Source organism: Ambystoma mexicanum, chromosome 5p, assembly GCF_040938575.1.
Source record: "Ambystoma mexicanum isolate Mex_15411 chromosome 5p, UKY_AmexF1_1, whole genome shotgun sequence".
In the NCBI taxonomy this organism is placed as follows: Eukaryota; Metazoa; Chordata; class Amphibia; order Caudata; family Ambystomatidae; genus Ambystoma; species Ambystoma mexicanum.
Window position 1 is genome coordinate 357,332,503 of NC_090930.1, and position 13,746 is coordinate 357,346,248.

The following is a 13,746-nucleotide window of genomic DNA, read 5'->3' on the forward strand; positions in this document are numbered from 1 at the left end:
CAAAAAGTTTACCTGCTGAGGTGCAATGAGTAAGAGTAAAGCAAATGGTGTAGGAATGGATATAATTATTTAGGCTACTATATGGCGACACTGTACTGTATGAGTAACAGAAAAAATACTCTACAGTAAAGCACTTACTTTGTTGGATGTGAAGAGTAGTTTCCTTTTGGGTGTTATCATCTAGTAGAGACGTTTCTGTCTTTCAGGAGGCTGTTGTGGGAATGTGTGGTAATGGCAAAATAATTTGACTAGAAGAACACATTATTTTACTCTGTAGGAGGATTTGTTGGGAAGAAGAGTTGGTTGTAACACTGCTGTTGGTGTCAATGGGTTGCCATCAGGTTCCTCATAATTGTTTGGCAAGTTATTTCCCAGTGTCACTAGGATATTACAGGCCATGTGGATCTGGAAAGTCAGGTGTTGGAAAATGTCACTCTATGTGTGTGCATTTGTATAGCACTGTTTTGGAATGGGGATTTGGGAGCATCAGCATCGTTGGTATTGAGGCCGGTGGTCCCATGATAAGTGTCCCCTATGGGGCTGCAGTTTTCAAAGTGTGAGAGTTGCTGTTGCCCTATTTGTATTGGAAATGGAGTACTGAAAGTCCTAGTAGGCTGAGAACATTGGAGAATTCAAGAAAGATGTATAGATTAGAAAGGAGAATGTCAGTGTGTGCAATTTCATTAACATTCCCACACATGGATGCTTGGTACATGAGTGTTATTGCGGTATGTTGGAGAAATCCTTTCCCTTTCCTTTCATGTATTTATTAAAAATTACAGACAGCAATGCTTTAAATGTACATATGCATTCATTTGGTTACCATCAAAGGGTGCTGAAATGAGTAGTTGTAAACGCAGTGCATTTTGTCATTTTTTAATCCATGTACATGACATGCTCTGGTAACATACATCAAGTTTTCGTTTTCAGTGTGCATTGTGGAAGTTTTACTCCAGGTGTGTTAGTGGAATAAGTGGTTTTAAAAGTTACAGATGGAAAGAAGAAAATAACAGTTTCCACATTAGAATGGGTGATATGGGCAAGCATGCATGCTGTGGTAATATAGTGAAGTTTCACACAGGATCTGGCACATAAACATGCTGTGGAAATTATTCATATGTGGATTTCTTTTCTGTTACAAAAACTCACAGAGAGTGATGCTGAAATTAAAATGTGTGTTTTGAAACTGTTATGAAAGTGGTAATTAAAAGAAAACTTTTGCAGCAGACAATATTGTAAGTAACTTTCAGTTGATGTCAGGAGATGGGACGAATGGGAGTATGATTATTGCGTAGGTTATGCAGGGTAAGTGGCAGGAACACTGTTTCGATGCATTTGTAAAAGAGTTGGAAATGTACTTTACAAAATATATGAATACTTGTACTTTGTGTTGCTAGATCCAGATGTGGAGGAATCTGTAAGTAGAAATCTTGGAGAGTTTAACAGAGGTTTTTGATGCAGGTGCTGGGGAATAACAGGAGACCCACACTCTGAGTATTGAACAGTACATTTGAACTGTTGAAGTGAGATGACAAAGTTAGACATAGAGTTCCTGGCTGTTATTGGTGGACTGGTGTATGACAGCTTGACAATAGCCAATGAGGGACTGCTGCAAAAAGTGAAGTGGAAAGGTAAGAAGAGATTTCTTCTGTTACGGGGTATGCAGACACAATGGTAGTCTGTGGACAGGGCATGCCACATCTGGCTCTTTTCAGGATGCCTGGTATGAAAAGGGGCCCGTGGGGATCAGTCAATCAGGTGTTCTGATTGTGCTTTATAGGAATAGAGGGCACTTGTTTTTTTTTTTCATTGCTGTGTGTAGTGAAGATGGCTGTGGTCATCGGGATGCAGAGAGTCAGTGTGTGGATGGTGGGAGATTGATTTGAGTGCTCTGCAGAAGTATGCAGAGAGAAGTTGCGTTTCTGCCAATCTTGGATTTCAGGGAGTGGAGGCTTAGTGGGGTGGGGTGCCTGGTCGCAAATTGCAAGGAGCGCTTGCACTTTGTAGATATATGGCCACTTCCAATACTCCCGATGTTCTTGTGGTGCATTGTGGAGGAGTGCATTTTATCAATGCAGTAAATTTACTGAGTGCACTGATGCTGCTTTTTCCAAGTGCAAAGGTGGTATTTTCACACATACCACCTAGAGCAGTATGGAACAGCCTGAATATCTTCTATCATCAGCAAGATGCAGGAAGGTGTCTTGTGAACAGAGACATGTCTTCTTTTATGTGTAGTGCTGGGATGTTCTCTTTTGAGAATGAGAACATTAATTCTCTGAGTGTGAACATTTTTACTGCAGATGGCATGTCTTTGTCCAACATTGGGAATGGCATGTTCCTTTAAAATGTAAGGGATGCTTTGAAGAGGTTCATGTAAGCCTGTAATGAAGAAAATAAGAGAATAGCCCAAACAGTTGTTTTTTGTTTGTTTAAAAGCACCTTAAAAAAGGTTATTTTCAGAGCCACCACTAAAGAGTGGTGGTAAAAACCTTACCTCTGGTTTAATTTCTCTCCCCACCCCCTTGAATTGGATGATCTGTTTGTGGACACTGCAGTAGTCCGTGGACAGCACGTTTCACATATGGGGCTTTTGAGGATGGCAGGCTTGGAAATGGGACTGTGGATCACAGAGGATTGGCCAATAAGGTTTCCTGGGTGTGGTATGCAAGGAGAACGTGTGGCAGAAGTTCTGTTTGCTGAAAGGAATGCAGATGGTTATGGGTATGGCTGTGTCTTTCAGGAGGCATAGTTTGTGGATTTTGGTGGACTCATGGATCCATTGGTTGCAGGTGTATGCAGAGCAGTGTGGAGTGGCTGCACATCTTGGATTTGATCATGTGGATGTGCATTGGTATGGAGTGTACAGCATGAAGTGGGTGGACTTGCTTTGGTGAGGCGCCATCATCTAGCCATTATTATTGATCATTGTGGAGGGAACAGTTTAGGCAATGCAACTGGAATTTCACTGCGCTTTGCAATGGAGGAGACATTTTGGAAAATGATGGACATGTTTCTAAACTCCCGAGAATTTTTTCTTGCATTGCCCAGAGACAGATGTGCCTGAGCTCCAGTTCATTTGGTCCACAAATGGAGAAAGTGAGACCTAATGTCAACAAGGCTGTTTGTGCATTTTTGAGAGATGTTAGCATGATGTCTTTCCATAATTAAATTATTATATTTCACAGCACCAATATTTTTTGCAGAGACGAAGTACATCTTACTGATGCTGGTAATCAGCTTTTTTTTGCGAGACATCCTAAATGCTTTGCAGCCCTTTCTGCAACTATAGCAAAAATTGTACAGTAGGTGTTGCCTACTTTAGTCTAAACCTTGAAATAACTGTCCAAAAACACACAAAAAACAAAAAAAGGCTCTTTTCAGAGACACCGCTTTCTCCCGTAAAAGAGTGCAATGGTTTAGATGCTGTCACCACCCACATATTCAGATGTCCATGGACTACCACACTGTCCATGGACTTGTAGGCTGCGCAGTGGTCTGCACCTTTTGTTTGGTATTTCTATTATTGAACTGTGAAAGGTGGCTCTCAAAAGAACTGTTTATTTTTTTATTTTTGTAGTTTTGTAATTGTTCAGGCATTTTTACACAGAACAAACAAGGAAGGGCATGGAAGAGAGGTTAGGGATGGGGCACCAACCACAGGAATGAAGGGGCAGGTAGACCAAGGAAGATGTTGGGTAGGCCTCACTTAGGTAAGGCACACTGTTTCCATGCTCCTGGGCAGTAGCCTTTTAAGCACTTTGAAACTGCTCCCCCTGCTGAGTACTGCATCTCAGTACATACAGAGTACAGTGACCCTCGAAAGGCAATTGTTCACTGCGTTATGTATGGCCCGTGAGTAATGTTCAGGGATCTGCTGCCCACAGGAGTGTCTCTTGTGGTGACAGGAGCAGCTGTCAAGGATGTGACAGAGGAACTCAATCTGCTACCGCCTTTGAAAGGGATGAGCCTCCGAGCTGCTGCCTTGTGGTTCGACCTTAGGTGTCGCCGCATGGAGCTGGTCCCGTAGCTATACAGCCCAGGCTTTCAGCGACTTAGTCCCATATTGCACTCAGTACTTCAAACCTTGGCAGCACACGCCTTGGGCAACCCCCCAGGGGTATTAAATAGCCTCCATGCCCAAACTCACACTGGCAGCTGGTAGTAGAGACTTCCACTACCGCATCCCTTTTGTCTTCTTGATCCCCCTCTGCATCACCATACCTGTTCCCCTCTCCAGGCCCTACAGATGGTGATCGTAGTGGTGATGGAGGGGGAGGCGGTGGTGGTGGTGCTGAGGCAGCAGCCATGGATGCCATAGCAGATGAACAGCAGCACACCAAAAGTAGCACACCAAAAGTAGCACACCAGAAGCAGCAATGTAGGTAGTGCTCTGTCCGGGTCAGGCAAAAAAATGAGGAGCAGCAGTGTGGTGTGTCCTTTTATAGGGGTGCGCTCCTCGGACAGCCGCACACTCCACAGACACTTCGATCCTCGGGTTGGGCTTGAACAGTTGCAAAAAGACTCTAGATTGACCAGGGCATTGTCTGGGACCTCTGCAGAGGTGAAATTCCAGCTTAAAATACCCTCGATTGGCCAAAAATGCACTTTTAAACTGCTCAGATAGGCCTGATGCTCAGCACGGGTACAGTCACAGGGTAACCTCTTTGGCAGTCCGCGGATAGGACGTCTGTCTATAGGCCACCTATTGTGTAGGATGCAATGTGCGCATGCACATACATGTCTGTAGGACAGGGGCAGGATCCCTGAAATAATTAAAAGCGTGACACTTGCAGCGGACAGTTCCAAACAGGCGCAGTGTTTGAAGTGCATTGCATTTGTGATGTCATCTTTGATGTCATGGGTGTTAGTCTTAGCAGTGCCTAGTGGAGGAGCGAGTTATGGTTGCTCAGCTTACCATAACTAGCACATTTCTGGGGTTTTTCAATTTTACTTTTAACCATAATATACCTTTGACAACATTTTTGCACTGAATTTGATAGGTTTTTATTAGTGCAACTTAACCATAACTTCCCTTTAGCAAAGTGTGTTCACTGAATTTCATAGGTTTTTATCAGTGCAACTTAATCATGAAGTCCCTTTAACAAAGTTTTTTCACTGAATATATCTATCTATTTATCTATATATATATCTATCTATATCAATATCTATATTACATGGCCACGATAGTGGCCATGTAGTTGTGGTCAAGTTGCTGTTTCCATAGGAAGAGCACTTTTTGGGCGGCTTATAACTTTACTCCCCCTAGACGAATCCTCACTAAACTGGCAAAAAAAGTATATGGGCCACTCTGAATTTCCTTGCAAAGTTTGGTGAGGATTCGTCCAGGGGGGGAAAAGTTATAGGGGGGCCCCAAAACTTTTTTTTTTCCCATAGACTGAATGGGAAGAAAATTTGCTTGCGCCTACAGCCCAAACCGCTGGACGGATTTTCACCAAATTTGGACTAGGAGCAGTGGCTTGGTCCCGAAAGCGTGGTGAAAATCCGTCAGTAGTTTTTTTTTAAATGACCAAAAATTAAGTTAAAAAAATTAGTGATATCTGTGTTCGGTCTGCGGACACACTTAACTCCGCGGACAGTGTCCTGATTGGCCAATTGGATTGCGTGATGTCCATGGACATGCAACGTGTCCGCTGATTGGACGGTGTTAAGCGTGAAGCGCGTCAGATTTTCGGTAGCGCCCGCCATCTTGGATTCACGGACATCCGCAGACAGCGCCGTGAAAGTTTGTTCTAAATGTATATTTAGTAGAGTGTGTTGGTGTGTAGGAGTGTTCGGGGAGGATGGACGGGTATGAGATAGGTTAAATGTTGTCTATGTGTTCGATTTGTCTGCGGACATCACGGGTGTTCTGAAATGTTCTAAATAAACTGAATGGGGGTGTTCTGAGGAGTCAATATGTGTCCGTTTTGTTCGCAAGTAAGCTGAAACTGTTCTAAGAACACTCGCGGTGTCCTGAAATGTTCGCAAATAAACAAAATGGGGGTGTTCTGGGGACGCTGTCCGTATTGTTCTGTGGCAAGTTGAATGTGTTCTGAGAACACTCGGGGTGTCCTGAAATGTTTGCAAATAAACAAAATGGGGGTGTTCTGGGGACGCTGTCCGTATTGTTCTGTGGCAAGTTGAAAGTGTTCTAAGAACTCTCGAGGTGTCCTGAAATGTTCACAAATAAACAAAATGGGGGTGTTCTGAGGACGCTGTCCATATTGTTCGTTGTCAAGTTGAAAGTGTTCTAAGAACTCTCGTATTTCCTGAAATGTTCGTACATAAACAAAATGGCCATTTGGCCATGCACCCAACACTCTATGCCCTGGCCACAACCACCGCAGCATATCACATGTATAGTTGCTTATAACTTTGGGTCAAAAACAAATTTATAAGGAACAAAGTTATAAGATACTATGGGTGTGATATGCTGTGATGGTTGTGACCAGGGCATAGAGTGTATAATATACTTACTGTTTGGTTTAGTAACTGGAGTACATGTATTTCTTGTTAATTTCTGTGATAAAAGAAAATAGCATGTTAGTATGAGTATTTTGTAATGACATTTTACATTGTATAATCAACATTTTTTTTTGGACCCTCATATTTAGAAGATTACAAACCAGAGTACTGTGCAAATTGCTCAGTTTCTGTGTTTGTTGCTAAAATCATTGGGTCTGTGGGACAAAAAAAAATCCATGTTGGATTAAAAAAAAAACTTTTTCTGTTATGCTACAGTTTATTTGTTTGTTTTCAGTGTTCATTTGTTGTTTTTGGCTAATGGTTTATACATTGGGTTGTTGCATTTTTTTTGGAGCAGTAACATATTATTTATTTGTTTGGATATTATGAAATTTTGGAGCAGTTAGATACCAATAGGCGTATTCTAACTGTCTATTTTTTGATATATTTTAGTGGTGTTGATTTATCTGTTTGGATATTGTTAAATTTTGGGACAGTTAGATACCAATTGGCGTACTCTAATTGTCTATTTGTTGCTCTAATTTAGTGGTATTCATTTATGTGATTAATTGTTGTAGAATCTTTGGGCAGTTAGATAGCTTTTGGAATATTCTAACAGTTTATATTTTTTACTACAAGTTTACTTGAGGTTTAAGTACAGTTTAGTTATCAAATTTTGGTTTTAAGAACATTAAATAAGCGTTTGTAAGATTTTCTGGTAATCTCTGCTTTAGAGTAATGGTACTATCATTACATTGAAACCATCCACATTTCTTTTTTATATATGCAGTGGAGTGCCCTGAATTGGTTGTGGCTCCTGCGTGGTAGATTATACCTATTGTTGCAAAGGTTTTCTTACCAAGTTATATTTGACCATGTGTGAATCCAGTCAGCTTGCAGTTGTTTTTGGTACCATCTGCATTGTAACGTAGAAGCATTAGTATTATGTATTTACTATGTATTTGTATTACTAACGTGGAGCGTAAGTTGCTGAAATGGAATGGATTCACAATTAGGTATTGATATATATACGAAGCGTTCATTGGGGATTTCGTCTTTTTGTCACATTGTTGCAGAGAGTGCATGTATGTTTCCACATGTATGAAATCTAGAAGATTTCATTTATAGGTATGTTTTTGTTTTCCAGTACTTGTAGTAAGTACATTAGAAATTATTGTGGATCTTCCTGTGAGTTTATAGTGAAATTCACCATTCCAGCACAGTAGTCCAATTGTTGTCTTATTCCATAAACACTATACGTGTTGTCAGGATTGTTTGCTGCATTTCTGTGAAGTACTAACATTTGCAAACACAATGGGTGTACTGTGTAAGTAAATGTTCTCAACAATTGGTGGTAATTGAAATAGAATATTCATTGCTACATTTGCGTAGCAACTTACACCAAATATATTTGAGAGTGTAAATGGACCAGGTAGTTCTGAATCTGACAGCTTTTTTTGGAGTTTGTCTTCCTTCTTAGAAGAAGTACCTGGTTTACTTTCCCTAATTGATTATTTTTCGCATGTGGCACTTGATGAAGTATTACTTCCTTTTACTCTCTTTGGAGGATTTGCAGTGACATCCTGTTGCTTTTCTGTTTGATTTATTTTTCTTTTATAATGTTTTACTTTTTGTGGAACAGAATATGTGTTTAGACGGGGAGTGTATAGTGAGCGAAGTCTATTGTATTCCAAAATGCAAGGAATATCAACATTTAATTTACTTGCATCAAAGTTGATTAGAAATAGACCGTCAAGTGTACGTAAGCATGATAGTGCTACGTAGCTCATGCCTTCTTTAAAGACTGTGTTACCAATATCTATCATTGCTTTGTCTAGGGTAAGACCTTGTGATTTATGAATCGTGACTGCGTATGCAAGAGTTAGAGAAAATTGTTCTCTGCGTACATACATGTCTTTGAAGAGAAGGAATCGAGCTGTTGAGCGTCCTATCCTTTTAACTTCTGAAAGTTTGTCAAAGAGTATACTGAATTTTGTTGTCACGTGGGTATGTTTGAAAGCCAACAACTGTACCCAGTGCTCCATTAACTAGTCCTTGGTCCAGTTCAAGGTTACGTTTAAACATTACTCTGCAATTTAAGGATAATTTTAATATCTTTTCTAAGCTTGCTGTGTTTGAGATTGATTTTTCTAAACTATTTAGTCTTGTTGTGGCTTGGTCACACATAGGTAGTGTAATACCATGTACATCTAGGTTGTCTAATTTCCATTATTGGTTGCATTTCTTTACTTAGCATTATTTCATTGAATTTGAAACAGCTTGCAAGAGTTGGCATTAAGGCCATACAATTGAAATTTTTGTGGGCTAATTGTTCCATCTGTAGCACATGCATTATCGCCATAAAGTGCATTAATTTGCTGGGTTTTCAATATTGTTTCTGCTTCTTTAGAGAGTATAGAAACTCTGATACTTTTTAAGATGTTGGCATAAGTGAGATCTGCAGATTGCCGCATGTTTTCTGTTAATTCTCTGTATTGGAAATGTTGCCAAAGGTTGACATTTCCAATGCTGCCAACAGTTTTATGGCAGAGTTTGTGTCCTAATGTTTTAAAAATAGGCTCACCTTTTACTGGTGTCAATTGAAGAAGATCTCCGAAAACAATAATGTGTTTTCCTGCAAAGAGCTCTTCATAGTTTGTTTTCAATACTTCTTGTAATCTGAGGTGAATCAAAGCCAACATTAGATTGGAGACCTTGTTCACTTCATCTATTAGTAGCATTTTCATTTGTTTCAATACTCTGCGTAGTTCCATTGCAGCTTCTGCAGAAAGTTTGTAATAGTCTAATTTGTTCTGGTGTTCTACTGGCAATAGTAGTAATCGATGTAAAGTGACACCACCTATGTTGTAGGCAGCTAAACCTGTGGGGGCAGTGACAACAGCTGACAGTTTGTTGTTTGTCAATTGTTGAAGGAATTAGTGATGATTTTGATTAGGAATGTTTTGCCAGAACCAGCTTCACCTCTGACGTACAGTAGAATAGGTTCATAATTATGGCATGAACATTCTTTATTTTCATGTTGTACACATGTGCAATTTGATTTGTTACTTCTTCAAAAATGCTACGTTGTTCGTTGCTTAGTTTTGATTGTAGTTAAGTTAAGTCTTCTTTATCTTCATACTGACACATGGTGTTTTCTACTTCTATCATAGCAAATTCTGCCTGATTTATTATTAGTGGTTCTCCAAGTGGTTCTTGGCTTCCTGTTACAGAAGGTTGACTACTGTCTGGAGTGCCTTTATCTAGTTGGGCCTGGAGTTCTTCTTCGTGTTGCTGTTCATTGTGCAACAATGTTTTGTATTGTGTAAAGTTTACATCAGTTATAGTGCTTTCATTTGCTTTGAAAGCATCTTCATATGAGTCATAGTTTTCTGGTATTTCTTCTTCTTTTCTCCATGGTTTAAAGAGTTGTAGCAGGGACATGTAATATATTTCTTTATGTTGAGGAGTCTTCAATGACAATTTTATATTATTCATTACATGTGGTTTAGTGAGTTTAACTAAGCTGCCTTCACAGTTTGTCACTCTGTATTTACCTTTTTTTTCATCAGGTTTTATATTATTTTTGTATGCGTAGTTTTGGGCTATGTGGTATAGACACATGGTTTCCAAAGTATTACTTCTGTTTGGGTAGTATGTGTCCAATAAATTGTTTTTTAAAATGTCTTGGATGTTGGGATCATGTTTGGCTATTGCTTCTATATCTTCATATGTTTTAGAACTCTTTTTCTAGATTTAGCTGGACCAAGACTTAGCCATACTATATTTTCAGATTTACCATACAATGCAGTACCAGTTAAAGATCAGCTGCTTCATATGATCCACATTCTCTATGGGAGAGCATTTTTATGCACAAGCTGTATAATTTCTGAGATACTGTTTTATCTGATGACAGGTCATTCCAGAGGTCTTGGAGCTCTGTCTTTTCTGCTTTGGTTAAGTATGCTGTGACATATCGTGCAACTGCAGTAGAATTGTCTGCAATGTACTGCACATCTATGTTTGCATTCCATAAGTGGGCAATGATTGCATTATAATCATTGATATATTTTTCTTCTTCTTTTCTTTTTATGTAATATGTATTTTTAGGTGACTTACCTTTAAAACTATGTCTAACTGAAGACATGAGGTTGTTCACTAGACCTGTATTTGTAACTGGTCTAGGGAAACCAAATCGGCATTTGGTGCAGTATTTCCCTTTGTTTTTGTATTTGCGATGACAATATTTGCCACATTTATGTCTTTGAAATTGTAAAATTTGTGGATGAAGATCACTATTTGTGGATTCTGATGGAATTTCACAAGTGACATATTTGTCAATAAACCATAAAACAGTGGTATCACTGTCTTGACCAAATTTAGGAGCATCTTTAATCCATAAAAGCATGTGGATATGTGGTGCTCCTCTGGCTTGGTATTCTTTTCTCCAAAAGAAGTGTTGCACTTCTCCAAGGGGAGGAACAATTTTATTACAAATAAAATGTAGCATAGCAATGAAGCGATGGTGAAAATATCTTGAAACATTAACAGGATCCAAAGAACAAAGTTCTCCTGGTGTTAGTATATCTATGTTTGTTTTGTTTTTATTTGATATGCGTAGGAAATCATGTAAATCTTCCCATGCATATTCTGCACAACGTAATGTAACAAACCAAGTGGGTGGGCCAAGGATTCTGATCACACAACATACATCTCCATGACGTCAAAACCAGTACTCTTTAGTACCACGCATATTTGCTAATAGATTTGTAACATTTGATTGTAAATCCTCATCCTTTTGTTGCACTTTTTTTAATAATTGTGTAGCTGTCATATTTTGAAAGTGGGATCCTGATTTTAATATGTGTGCAACTCTGTAACATAAAGTTGCTAGTTCGCTTTCAAAGAGTAGGTGGAATATGTATTCCACATTTTGTCTAAATCTGTGATCTTCAGAATACATCTGTAATGAGCGATATTCTGAAGCTGATATTTGAATAGGTCTATCATCATACCTTCCTCCTTTGCCAGTAGGAAAGAGTAGAGGAAAAGCACGTGCTTCTATACTTTTTTCCCATATGCTGATTGGTGATCCTTTTGTTTGACGCATATGGTAAGTTTCCAGTACATCTTCTACGGTGTCATTACAGTGCAAAGGATGAATTGTATAATGGTCTAAAGTATTTGATATTGTAGCAGGATCTAGCAGCTCAAATTGACCAGCTTCTTGTGTTTCTTGAATTATTTCAGTTGTATCTTTCAAGTTTGCTTCAATATTAATTTCTTTGTAATTTTCATTATTCTCTTTAAGATATTGGAAGGCTTGTCTAACTTTATATAAATCTACCAGCTGTTGCCATATTTTTTTGTCTTTTGTAGGTACTCCATTTACTAAGATAATTAAAGATTGCTGCATTGGACGTTGCACTCCTAGAATATGCACATTTTCTTTTAGATCTAAGGGTAAATAAACTACTTTTCCACGAATGCCTTTTAATAATTCAGAGGGAGGTAATTTTGCTGTTTTTGGTTGAAGGCGTATTATTGCTTGAAATGGGTGTACTGTTTGAATTATGATGCTCTCATATAAATTAAGTTGTTGTAGGGGTTTTGGTACTGGGTATAATTCCAAATTATTTGTGATAGCACGTGAAGGAGTTTGGTTGTTGTCAAGTTTTGTAGTGCAGTAACTGCAAAGTATTAAGGGCTCAGTTATTTCATATTTGTTTTCTGCTACAAGGTAGAGAGCTAATTCAAACCATTTAGAATCTTCATTGTCTTCTATTTTGTATGATAGGTCTACAGTTTTTGTGTTACTTTTATAAAAAGTTCTACGGCAACACACAGATACATGGTTTGGTACTTCAGCTGATGTACTTTTACATTTTAGTATTTCTTTTTTGTATGTGTTTAGCAAAAGGTTGCCATGTGTAGAATTGTTGCTTAATTGGTTTAAAGCTATTTCATTCTGTAAATGGCTTTCACTTCCAAAATATTTTTTCTGGATATAGTGAATTTCTTCAAGCAGGTCTTTTGCTGTTCCATGTAGAAGGATGTTATTTAACTTTGCTAGTGCTAAAGCAGGACTTTTAGCACAGTACAGTTTATAGACTAGATTTCTTATAGTTGAATGATCTGTTGATATCATTTTGATATCATGGAAAGTGGTTTTACAAGTAGGTCCTGTAATGCAGGCCAATGAATGTCCTTGTAGTCCTGTGTACTTGCGCACTGGACAGGTATCCATATTTTGCAGTAATTTAATTTAGATTTTGTCTTTGCTTTTTACATATTTATTGATTAATTGGCGTAAAGATTTGAAACATGGTTTGGGAATGTTACACATTGATGTGCATGTCCATTTGTATAGTAGACGTTCTGATTCAGTTGAATGGAGGGGTAATTCTCAGTTTTCAGGGCATATTTTTGTAAGGAGTACTTCTTGTTCCATTATGGTATTATTCACTTTTTCATAACCTTGACCACTGCTATGTATGGCAATTGTATTTGTTTGTTTTTGTTTGTACGCTTCTTCATTAAAATATGGTTCTGTGCTCGTAGTGTGATTCCATTCACCTCTGCAGATACTTAAGAAGTTCTTTCTGTTGATATTTCACTTATTGAGAAGTTTTTTTTGTAATTTAGTTATTAGTTTTGTTAGTGGATTCATTTTGTTTAACAGTAAAATAAATAACTTTCTTTTGAGAAGAATTGCACTGTCCATCAATACTTCTAAGATTAATTTCCTACGATAGGTTTTAAGCATTGAACCTGATTTCTCTCCTGTTTTTATAAGATTTTGAAGGACTTTGTGACGGTACATTTTGGCTAAAATACTTTTCTTGGTATGATTACTTTGCACTATATTAAAATCTGAAGAAGTAGTTTTATCTGTAGTGATAGCTGATTTTCTGTTAATTGTTTTTTGGTTTGTTTTCCATTTTGATAGAGGAGGCAAAGTTTTTGTACTTGAAACTTCTTGTGTTTCACTAAATGACTGTATTAGCTGTTTTGTTTCAACTTTTTTTAGAAATTCTGCTAGAGATGGATGCTTATGTTGGACAGTTTTATTTTCATTTGCTCTACTTTTGCGTTGCTTTCTACGGACTTGACTTTTGGTAGGCATTCTTTAGGCTCTGTTGAAAAAAATAAAGAAGATATGGGTTTGGGTGTTCTGGAATGTATGTGTGCTGTGTGCATGAGTGTTTGAGCAAGATGATAAAGATGTATGTAATGGTGTGTGATTGTGCATTGGGAACTATAACTAGTAGGGATAGC